This window comes from Trachinotus anak, unplaced genomic scaffold (genome assembly GCF_046630095.1).
Source record: "Trachinotus anak isolate AG129_WGS33_773 ecotype Australia unplaced genomic scaffold, CSIRO_AGI_Tana_v1 ptg000032l, whole genome shotgun sequence".
NCBI classification, from domain to species: domain Eukaryota; kingdom Metazoa; phylum Chordata; class Actinopteri; order Carangiformes; family Carangidae; genus Trachinotus; species Trachinotus anak.
This window is the reverse complement of record NW_027273883.1, coordinates 15,547,172-15,556,689: the sequence shown is the minus strand read 5'-3', so window position 1 is coordinate 15,556,689 and position 9,518 is coordinate 15,547,172. Positions and strand designations below refer to the sequence as shown.

The 9,518-nt window shown below is 42.8% G+C and overlaps 1 long non-coding RNA gene across 1 annotated transcript; it reads left to right on the top strand.

Moving 5' to 3' along the window:
* The first annotated feature begins 227 nt into the window (after window positions 1-227).
* LOC139613634 (uncharacterized) lies at window positions 228-8,849 on the top strand. The gene is made up of 3 exons (XR_011686795.1): window positions 228-795; window positions 7,770-7,898; window positions 7,970-8,849. It is a non-coding gene; the product is annotated as an uncharacterized lncRNA (long non-coding RNA).
* The last annotated feature ends 669 nt before the right edge of the window (window positions 8,850-9,518 follow it).

Sequence of the window (9,518 nt, the reverse complement as noted above, 5' to 3'; positions counted from 1 at the left end):
AATGAAGCTCTGACCATGTCAGTATGTGTTCATCACAGGGAGACTACAAGTGAAGAGACATTAAAACAAAAGAAACACTTTATGTCTAAATTAATGGCATAGTTAAATTAATGATTTTTACTATTGTGACAGGTCTTAGTTGTGGTATGACTGTGCGTTTCTGCAGGGGCGGTTAATGTGAATGGGTTTGATGCTTATTGCTTTCAATTTTAAGGTGTCAGGAAAATTCAATATTTAGTTATTGTAAAAGTGTTTTTTTTTTCTTATATGTAATAAAATGTTGAGGCCAAAGGAAAACTAAAATAGAGAAATACATAAGAATTCAGTAATAAATAAAACTCTCAGGTAATACATGAATTCATTTAAAGCTGAAATACCCAACTTATTTCTGGTAGTAGTATGGGACCAATTAAACCGCAGGGTACAGACTGGGGCTGGTGTTTTTTTTTTTGTGTTTTTTTTTTTTTTTTTGAAGGGCCAGTTAAATTAACTCTAAAACCAAGCACTGACTGTCATGTCACTGAGGCCTAGTCAGACTAGTCACCATATCAGCAATAGGTTTGTTTATCTTAACCAACAATGGTTAAACGATCCCTGTACAGAATAAGAATGAAATTCTCCCCACAGGCCGTCTTCTGCCCACTCTCATTCACAAATCACACACAGTCAACAGGTGGCTGAACAACCAGTAAATACGGAACTCCTCTAATTCAAAGCACAGCAGGCTCTGTCCCTGCTGACTGTCTGTGTGGATAACAGCTGCAACACAACAGCCTCAGAGTCCTGGCAGACAAGGTACAGTATGTAATACAGTGGACCCTCGATAACATAAAGCAGACGGCAAGGAGTTTATTACTCATAGCCACACAGACACTTTTAACCATCAGGAGGGAAAAAGCAGGAAGCTAAGACATGAGCAGGGACAGACAGACATAGGGTGAATGTGACTCACATTATTTGACGTCTGAATCCTGTGTTTAGTGGGGGTGAAATGTCCATGAGGTCCAGCTGCACCTGTTGCTGTTGGGATGCTCATTTATGTTGAGGTTGTTTGGAGGACTCCTCCTCTGTCCACCGCTGCTAGCTGACTAGTCTCAGAGTAGCTGCGGCACCTAGCTGTTTCATACTTGATGATAGCGCTGTTTCACTCATTTGAATAGTTTGGAAAGCATGGCCACCCCAAATAAATAGTGTTTGTTGTAAAAGAGAAAATTATGAAAGCTTTTTATTAAAATGTACAGTGGTAGAGGTTTTTTGGACAGCAGCTCTGGCTTGGTCTTTTTGAGGGCTGTAGACTTGTTGCCGCAGGGGAACTCTAGCTAGCTACGTAGCTACATAAATATTGTGTTTTCATAGTATTGTTAGTCAGGTGTATTATAAGTAACCACATGGAAGACTACATAACAGAAGTTGCTGTCCTGTAATAAGATTATAGTCTGCAAAAGACCGTTTAAAATCTATTTTATTACGTGTGAAAGGATAAGTAAATCAAGCATTAAACATCATACATGCAATTTTGGTGCAATTTATTGTAGTTAGAACATCATTTTACCACTTGCTGCTCCAGAGGGTAATGACTTAGGGATTGCAGCTCTCAGAAATCAATATTTTACATATTTCTGTTGATTTAGATTACACCATGTTGCCAGCGCTGTCATTTCAGACCCACTGGGAGTCAACATCCAACAACCAGCAGCTGTTAGCAGCTCTCAGCTCACTGTTTTGTTTTTATGGTCACTACCCAACAAATCCAAGCAAACTTCACTCAAGCAGATGGAAGGCTAACTGCCAAGATATAGTTCTCATGAGCTTGCAGACTAAACCAGAGCAAAGTGCTGTATTTCCTTTCTTACAATTGCAAGAAATATTATATTAATTCATACATTTGAACGGGTAAAAAAATAAGGCCTCAATATGATATATGAAGGGTCATTGCTGAATGTGTTTTTCAGTCTTCTTTCATTTGCCAACGGGGTCAAAAAAATCCCCAGCATTTTCTTTGAATGACAAATCAGACAGATAAGGGGACTTCATCTCAAACTCTGCTACATTTGGTGTTTTATTTTTCCAATATATCTGTTTGCACTTTGCTACAAGCCAAAGTGTCTCCGCGGGGTAGTGACACAGTTGCTCATCATAACCCACAGACCTTGCTGTTGACAGTTTTGTCCTACTGCATGGAGATGAACAGCTGGTAGAGAGTAGTTCTCAAACTTTTCACAGTGAGGTCTCTGTGTTATCATTGCTGTGTCATTTTTATTTATAAGAAGTGTTGCTGTTGAGCTTTTCAAATTTCCTTCATGTTTTGAGCAACACAGACCAAATGCCAAGTGCCTAGTGCATTGTACTGGGGTGATTTACAGTAAATATGGATGGATAGTACTCTGAGAAGAGAAAAGTTTTGCTGTCATGTTCGGAGAACTGTCTTTATGCCACTGCGTTCATGTGGATGATGGTAACAAAGAGTATTCCCATTGAAGTTTCCTTAATTTAGATTCCAAAGATTCAGAAGAAGGCTAAAATTGAACATTTCCACAAGAGCACAAAGGTCATTCACAAATGACAGAGTGCCTTGTGTATTGCAATGTCAGACAGAAAAGTGTTCATTAGCATATTCTTACTGAAGTTCCTTAAAGTGGCACATATGCATGTATCTCATAAAATGCTGCCACTCCTATCAGCAGGCAGCGTGCCAAATGTTGCATAACATGCATTGTGGCATATAGTGATGCATTTTCTCTTCTGTCTTTGCCTCTTGTGGGTTGTATGCTAACTGTATGCTCCATTAGGGAAAAAACACTGTATGTTTGCATTAAATGTGGCAGTATGTTGTATTCGAGCTTATCTTTACCCACATCACATCAGTCATATCCTTCTCATCTCTATTTCCTTGCTTGTATATGCTCCTTTTGTCTCCATTAGTCATAATAAGACAGTGTTTGAATGGCTTTTGATCAAACAGAAATGTTAAATGGAAATGTGTCTTTTCAAGAATCTCAGGTGTTTTCAGCATATGGATCTTCCATAATGACCAGTTGGTGGATTCAAGGTCCAAAGCCTCTGAAACACACCCCTGAAAACCACACATATGTACAATGACATGGCTGCACAAGCACTCAAACATGCACACACACCAAAAGATAAGCAATATAAAAGAATCTTCTCAATAGCTATTTTGCCGGGTCAACTTTTCCTGTGCTGAAATGTGAAACAAAAGCTGTTGAGCTATGTTCACTAAAATCTCCGGCCAAGTTTCCCAGTTTTGACTACAGAACTCACTGGCATCGCTTGTTGTTGGTCTCTCAGTGGGATGGCAATAGTTTTGTATGTGTGTGTTTGTGTGTGTGTGTGCATTTGTGCATCTGAACTGTCAGTTTGCTTGTGCTAATGTCTGCACATTGGTTGTGTGCATGAGTTTGGCAGTGAATATGATCAAGATGGAAATATGTGTTGGCTTAATGACTTGCTGGCAAGATCTAAATGAGAGCAAATGAAAAAGGAGGCCAGGAATAGAAGTCGGGGATGAACTGACACTGAGAAGAAGATAAAAGCTTCAGATAAAGGCTGTGACAGCCAGTTCTCCATGTGTGTGTCGATCCTCTGATGTTACAGGTGTTATTGTTTAATCCATCCACTTTCTGCAACCGCCAGTTGTTAACGAGTCGCCCTCTCTCTTCTCGTTCTATGTGCGTGCATGTCTGTGTGTGCGTGTTGCTCTCCTCTATCGTCTCTGTTTCCTCCAGCCTGAGTAAATGTCAGAGCAAGCTGCTGCTCTTCCCAGACCACGCCGTGGGAGACAGACCAACCTCATCGCCGTGGCAACCCTCTGTTCTGGCTCAAAGAAAGAGGCAAGGGCGGAGAAGAAAGGAACTTTTATGCCTCTGAACCCCCACTAGTTTCCTCATCCCCCTCATCCTTGTGCATTGTAGCCCAGGCCTGAACCATGTGGCCAAGCTCCCAGGCTTCACTGTGACTAGTGAAGAGGAGGAGAGGAGGGCTGCAGTTCCTAAGTAGGTGATGGGGGATTTCAAAAAGTCAATTAGAAAATGAAAATAAGACACTGTAGAAATATTGTCAGGAAGTCTGTGGGACTATGCTCTTAGGTGGTTATTTAGACATTAATTGAATAAAAGAAAAAACATTCTCTTTAAATCTTAAAGAAAAAAATCTTGCCCATGACATTTCTCATATGAGATAAAGAAAACTTCACTAGAATTACCAGCAAGGCAAGGAAATGGCACTATTAGATTTCCCAGAATACTTCCTTGGCTCAGAGCCATTGTATTTGGTTTCAATTTATACCAGCAGGAGGCTGCCTGATACCTTTCTTCTCTGGTAATGGCTTTCTTCTCCAAGCTGACTTGTCACCTCTAACAAGAAGTGCACCTTAAGGGACTGCAGTGGTCATGAGGAGACGTCATAGGAGCCTGGCCAAAGACTGTCACTCATATCCAAAGTAAAGACCATTTTTTTGTGACAGCACAATCGGTTGTGGCACTAAGTTGAGTTGCTGAAATGACAGCATTTAGCTATTACCCTCCCCGAGGGAGAGGTAAGGGACTGCTGGTGAGACAAAAAAAATTGAGAGAGAATGAGAGAGAGTGAGCGGGAGAGAAAGAGAAGAGTGGCAGTGGTGGTCAGAAGTGAGGAACCATCTGGTTGTAGGTGAGGGACCATATTTAACACTGGCAGAAACCCAATATTGGGTCTCCAGTGTATCCAGATTTCTTTCTGCAAATATGCCCATTTCCTAGTGTGAGTCTGTTCATTTTGGTTCCTGCAGTTTTTCTCTAAATCAGATTGCACTTAATATTCGCTATTTCTTTTTCATTTCCTCCGGTATTGACAAGAAAACACACACGCACACGCGCACACACGCACACACACACACACACACACACACACACACAGTCCATAATCTTTAGCATGTTTGTCTATTGAACTTGTATCCTTTAATGGTTTATTTTTATTTCTTTCTGTGTTACTGCTTGATCAATTCCTCTCTCTCCTACTCTTGCACTGGAAGCAACAGGAACGTCTGCCTTTGACACACGGACATGCTCACCTTCGTCGCTCCATTTCATTTCACCCACACCAACTTCATTGCCGGCTGTTGTATCACAGTGAGGCTGTATCTATGGAGAGTGCAGATTGCAATAATTCCCTGTCACCTTTGCAGTGCTTACAGCTAAACCTGTACACAGTTAGTGAAATGAGTCAGTGTGTGTGCTTGTATAACTGTGAGATCTGTCATGGATACAGAGCTACAATCGACAATATGTACACAAATGCACAGGGGTGGATCGGTGCAGTATTTGCCTGTAAATGTGTATATTCATCTGCAAGATTCTGAGCAGAGAAGGGCTGTTTTGCCAGTAATAATCAGTGATTACACATATGTGATTGGATGTTCCCTCATTAGAACTAATATGCTGTGTGCATGTGCACAGAGGGGCGAAGGTGCAGGCTTGTCGTGGGGACTGTGGCAGGTGTATCTGACAGACTTTCCATGTGATGTGCCCTGTTCTGGTTGATCTTGATAATGTGATTTTTTTTTGAAGGTGTGTGTGCATGCATGCATTTTTGCAAGCATGTGTGCCTGTATGGACTCAACTGTGTGTATGCATAATAGTGTTTTCTGCTCGGCTGGCTGTGCCGGTGTGTGCCTGTGTTCAGGTTGCACATGACCCCGGCTCCGCTGGGAGGTCTGTGTCTTTCATGTCTCCTGTTCAGTTCTCCCTCAAATCTGGGTCAAAGGATAAAAGAATAACCCCTATCCGCTATGACACACATGCACACACACACACACACACACCAAGACAGACTGGCACACCAGCCTCTCTGAAAAATGACTTCCTGGAGATTTGAGTGGTAACAAGGTGGCATTGTGGAGGACATAGAAGTGGACAACTTTTAAAATTCACCTTATGAAGCAGCAGACACACTGTCCTAAACCTAGATCCTGTCACCTCTCTCTATTAACAACAGCTATTCACTGCACCAGTTACTCATCCAGTCTTTTCCCGTCTTCCTTCCTCTGTCTCCCTTGGTTTGTTTCAGCACATCTCACAGTTGACCTTGCTTAGACCAGATGAGAATGCTGGATTTGCAAGTTGGCAGCAAGTCGATTAGGAATGTGTTGTGGCTCAGTGTCTCCTGGCATCTCTGTGTCCGTCTCTCCATTTCTCTCCTGCAGTCTTTCTTGCTCTTCCTCTAGTCGACTTTCCTTCTCTCCCTCGCTAAGCCGCTCCAACAATGCTGATGCTCTGGACCAGTTTCAACCCTCAGAGGAGGAAGGAGCCATGCTGGGGCATTTGTCAGTGTGTGTGTGTGTGTGCGTGTGTGTGCAGGCATTCATGGGTATATGTGTGTGTGTGTGTGTGTGTGTGTGTGTGTGTGTGGCAGTTAGGGAAGATAGTCTTTTCCAAAGAACAGAGCATCCTCAGTCCCCTGTGTGTCTGAGCAGTGGCTGTCATTGAGGTCTTTTCTTTCTCTAGTAAAAAAAAAAAAAAAAAAAAAAAAAAAAAACGACTGAGGGGAAGCAGGGAATTGTTCCTGCACTGGGACACCCTGCCTCTCTCATAACTTCAGCCCTGTGGGCCTCAGGCTTGGAGCAGGGCAGCGTGTGTGGAGGATGTTAAGACCTACTGCCTGTCATAGATAAAGGCTGCAGACCTCCTACTAGCAGTGGGATGCAACCATCTGGGAGGACCACTTGCAGTGCCTTATATCCATGCAACCCCCTGCTGTGAACCCTCATATTCACACATACACAGCATCCTTACAAATCCATGCTGGGCCAAAGTGGACCCTGTCAGATTGATGGAGAAGTCCCTTTGGCACACTTTTTTGTCTCCAGCAACTCCCCATCAACCGCAACAGTCTGCATTCTTTCTCTACCACCTCCTTGTCTCCATCCTGCTCAGCCAGAGCAGCGCATTGTTCTGGGACCATTCCCTGTTAATAAAAAAGGGGTGTAATTTCCATGTCATTGGATAAGCAGTCATCACCACCTGACAGGGGTCTGTACTGACAGAAAGGTGGTTTTCTCTGTGAGCCAGTACGTTATAGTGGACAGAGGGAAGTGAAGGCCACCGTATGCCTCTTGCACTGTTTGATGTGCCTCTCAACATTTTAAACATCATGGTCTGCACTTGTTGCAGCTGTGTGCAGCTCCATGGCCAGCATGGCCTTTTCTGTGTTATATATTGACCCAAACTGCGCAGATGTGTACATTTTAAGATAAAGACTCTCTGTAGAGCACTCAAGCCTGATTAATTAAGCAGCACCTAACTATCAGCACAGAGCTCTGCCTCTACACAATCCTAGAGACCATTCCCATTTTCAACAAGAACTTATATCTTGCATCTCTACTGCCTAAAGCCACCCACATACATGGACAATGTGATTATTAAATTGATAGGCTCTCTCTCACGCGCTGTCCCATCTGGCATAATCCCATGTTTAAAACAGGAAGATGCACCTTAGCCTTGTGATATGGTATACTGTATATAACAGTGACTAAAAAATATAAATGGCTCTGGCAGAATAATAGTTAAAACGTCACAACTGTGGCAGTTACATGAGAACTTCCTATGTCTTTAAAAGATGCACTGGCGTGTAAATGTCGATGTAAATTCTGCATAACATATGTTTAGTTTAATTATTTGTATTCATTTTTGATTGTGCAAACTAAGGAATGAGTTTACCTGGTTAACATCAACTTTCACAGTGATTTTCCAATGTGCTTGTTGTTAATTTGTGCACAGGGCCAAGGGAGCTCCCACAATGATAAGAGCCCAGCTGCATGTGCATATTAATGGTTTGGACAGGTCCACAAAAAAGATGGCATGCAGCCTAGTGAAATGGGAGACTTTGAAGGAGGACAGTGGATAGAGGTAGGAATTTTTACCCATTTGGTTTCTCCTCTCCAATGGCTCAGGTGCTGATCTCCTTCTATCTTTACCAGCGGAACCATGAGGAGTGAGACACGGAGCTATCCTGGGAAATTACCCTGTCGACAGACGGCACATTGAGACTTCGTTAGCACAACCACCCAACCCAGTGCCTCTCCAGCCTGATCGAACGGAGCAACTCTCCATGACAGAGTAAACAAAGCAGAATCACAGGGATGATGAGGAAAAGAATGTGATTCAATCGCCGCAAATCCCTGAATGCCCATGTGGTTTTGTGTGTTCATGCATTTGCACCCATGAGTGTGTGCAAGTGGAAATTTTCTAAGTGGGTTTCTCTTTGTTTTAATTATGTATGTATATGTTTGTAGTATGTGCGTATGTGTCTTTATGAGGTTATTTTTCCCTGTTAATTTGACTGTATGAATGCAGCACACCTGTGTAGAATATGTCCAAATCTATACATACCATATTATATATGTCTTTGTTTGGGTTTTTGCATTCATGCAAATATTTGTGCACTTGTGTGTGTTTATATATGTGTCTGCTTTCTCTCTATCTGACTGTGTGTGTGTTTCTTTGTGCGCTTTAGGCAGCGAAGAATGTCTGTGTTGAGGAGAAAGAAGAAGCAGAGGAGAGGTGTAAGTCAGAGACTGCAAGTAAACAACCTGCAGTGTCAGTCTTCCTGCCTCTCTTCCTCTGCCTCCCTGCCTTCCTCCTGTACTTTTCATTCCTACGCTTAGACAAACACACACAGTGACTGTGCTGCCAAGTTACTGAAGAACTCGTTCAGCAAACTTCCGGGCTCTGTGTCTCTGCTCAGCTTTTTGTGCCTAAATTGATAATTGAATCGACTATCGCCATGTAATCAATTAGGTTGTTCATCCCCAGCTCTGAATCAAACAGTTAATTGGCTTGTGCCACAGAGAGGCTGAGACGGAGAGCAGACTGGTGCAGGAGGGACTGTTGGATTACTACAGATGGGTTCTCAGACCTATTTGCATTGTGTCTGACTATAAGTCCTTGATTGCCTTTCTGGTTTAGAAATTGCTTGGGTGTGAGCAGCACACAGGTTGGGGTTGGACCTTGGTGACAATCCCTGCCTGTTTTTGAGAAGAGGGCAGGGATGGATACAGAGCACACACAGCAGGTTATCTCTCTGCTTTGATCACAATCTTTCAGACAGATGCATGCAGGTTTTTCTTCCATTAAATACCCTTTGTTACTTTTTACCCAATGTCCGGAAAAAATCTTTGCCACCTGCAGTCAGCGCTGCTTTGTCTGTGCACACAGAGAGCAAAGCATTTCAAGTCCAAACAACCCTGCACTATTGATCCACTCTACACCTTATTCCATTTTGTCCTCTAAAACATGCCTTTTCACTCGGTTGACTTCTATTCAAAGCTATCCAGTGAGACCTATGTCAATGGGGAAGCTTGACTTCATTCCATAGCTCTGGAAGCCCCCTGGGGACTAAGCATAGCCTGCTAGACCATGACAGGCAGGGGGCTAATAGGCCGGATAGGATTGGATAAAAGAAGAGGGGGGGTTGTTGCAAAAAAAGTTTTAAGACCAGGACACCACCATCTGCTTTTGTGGTGATGA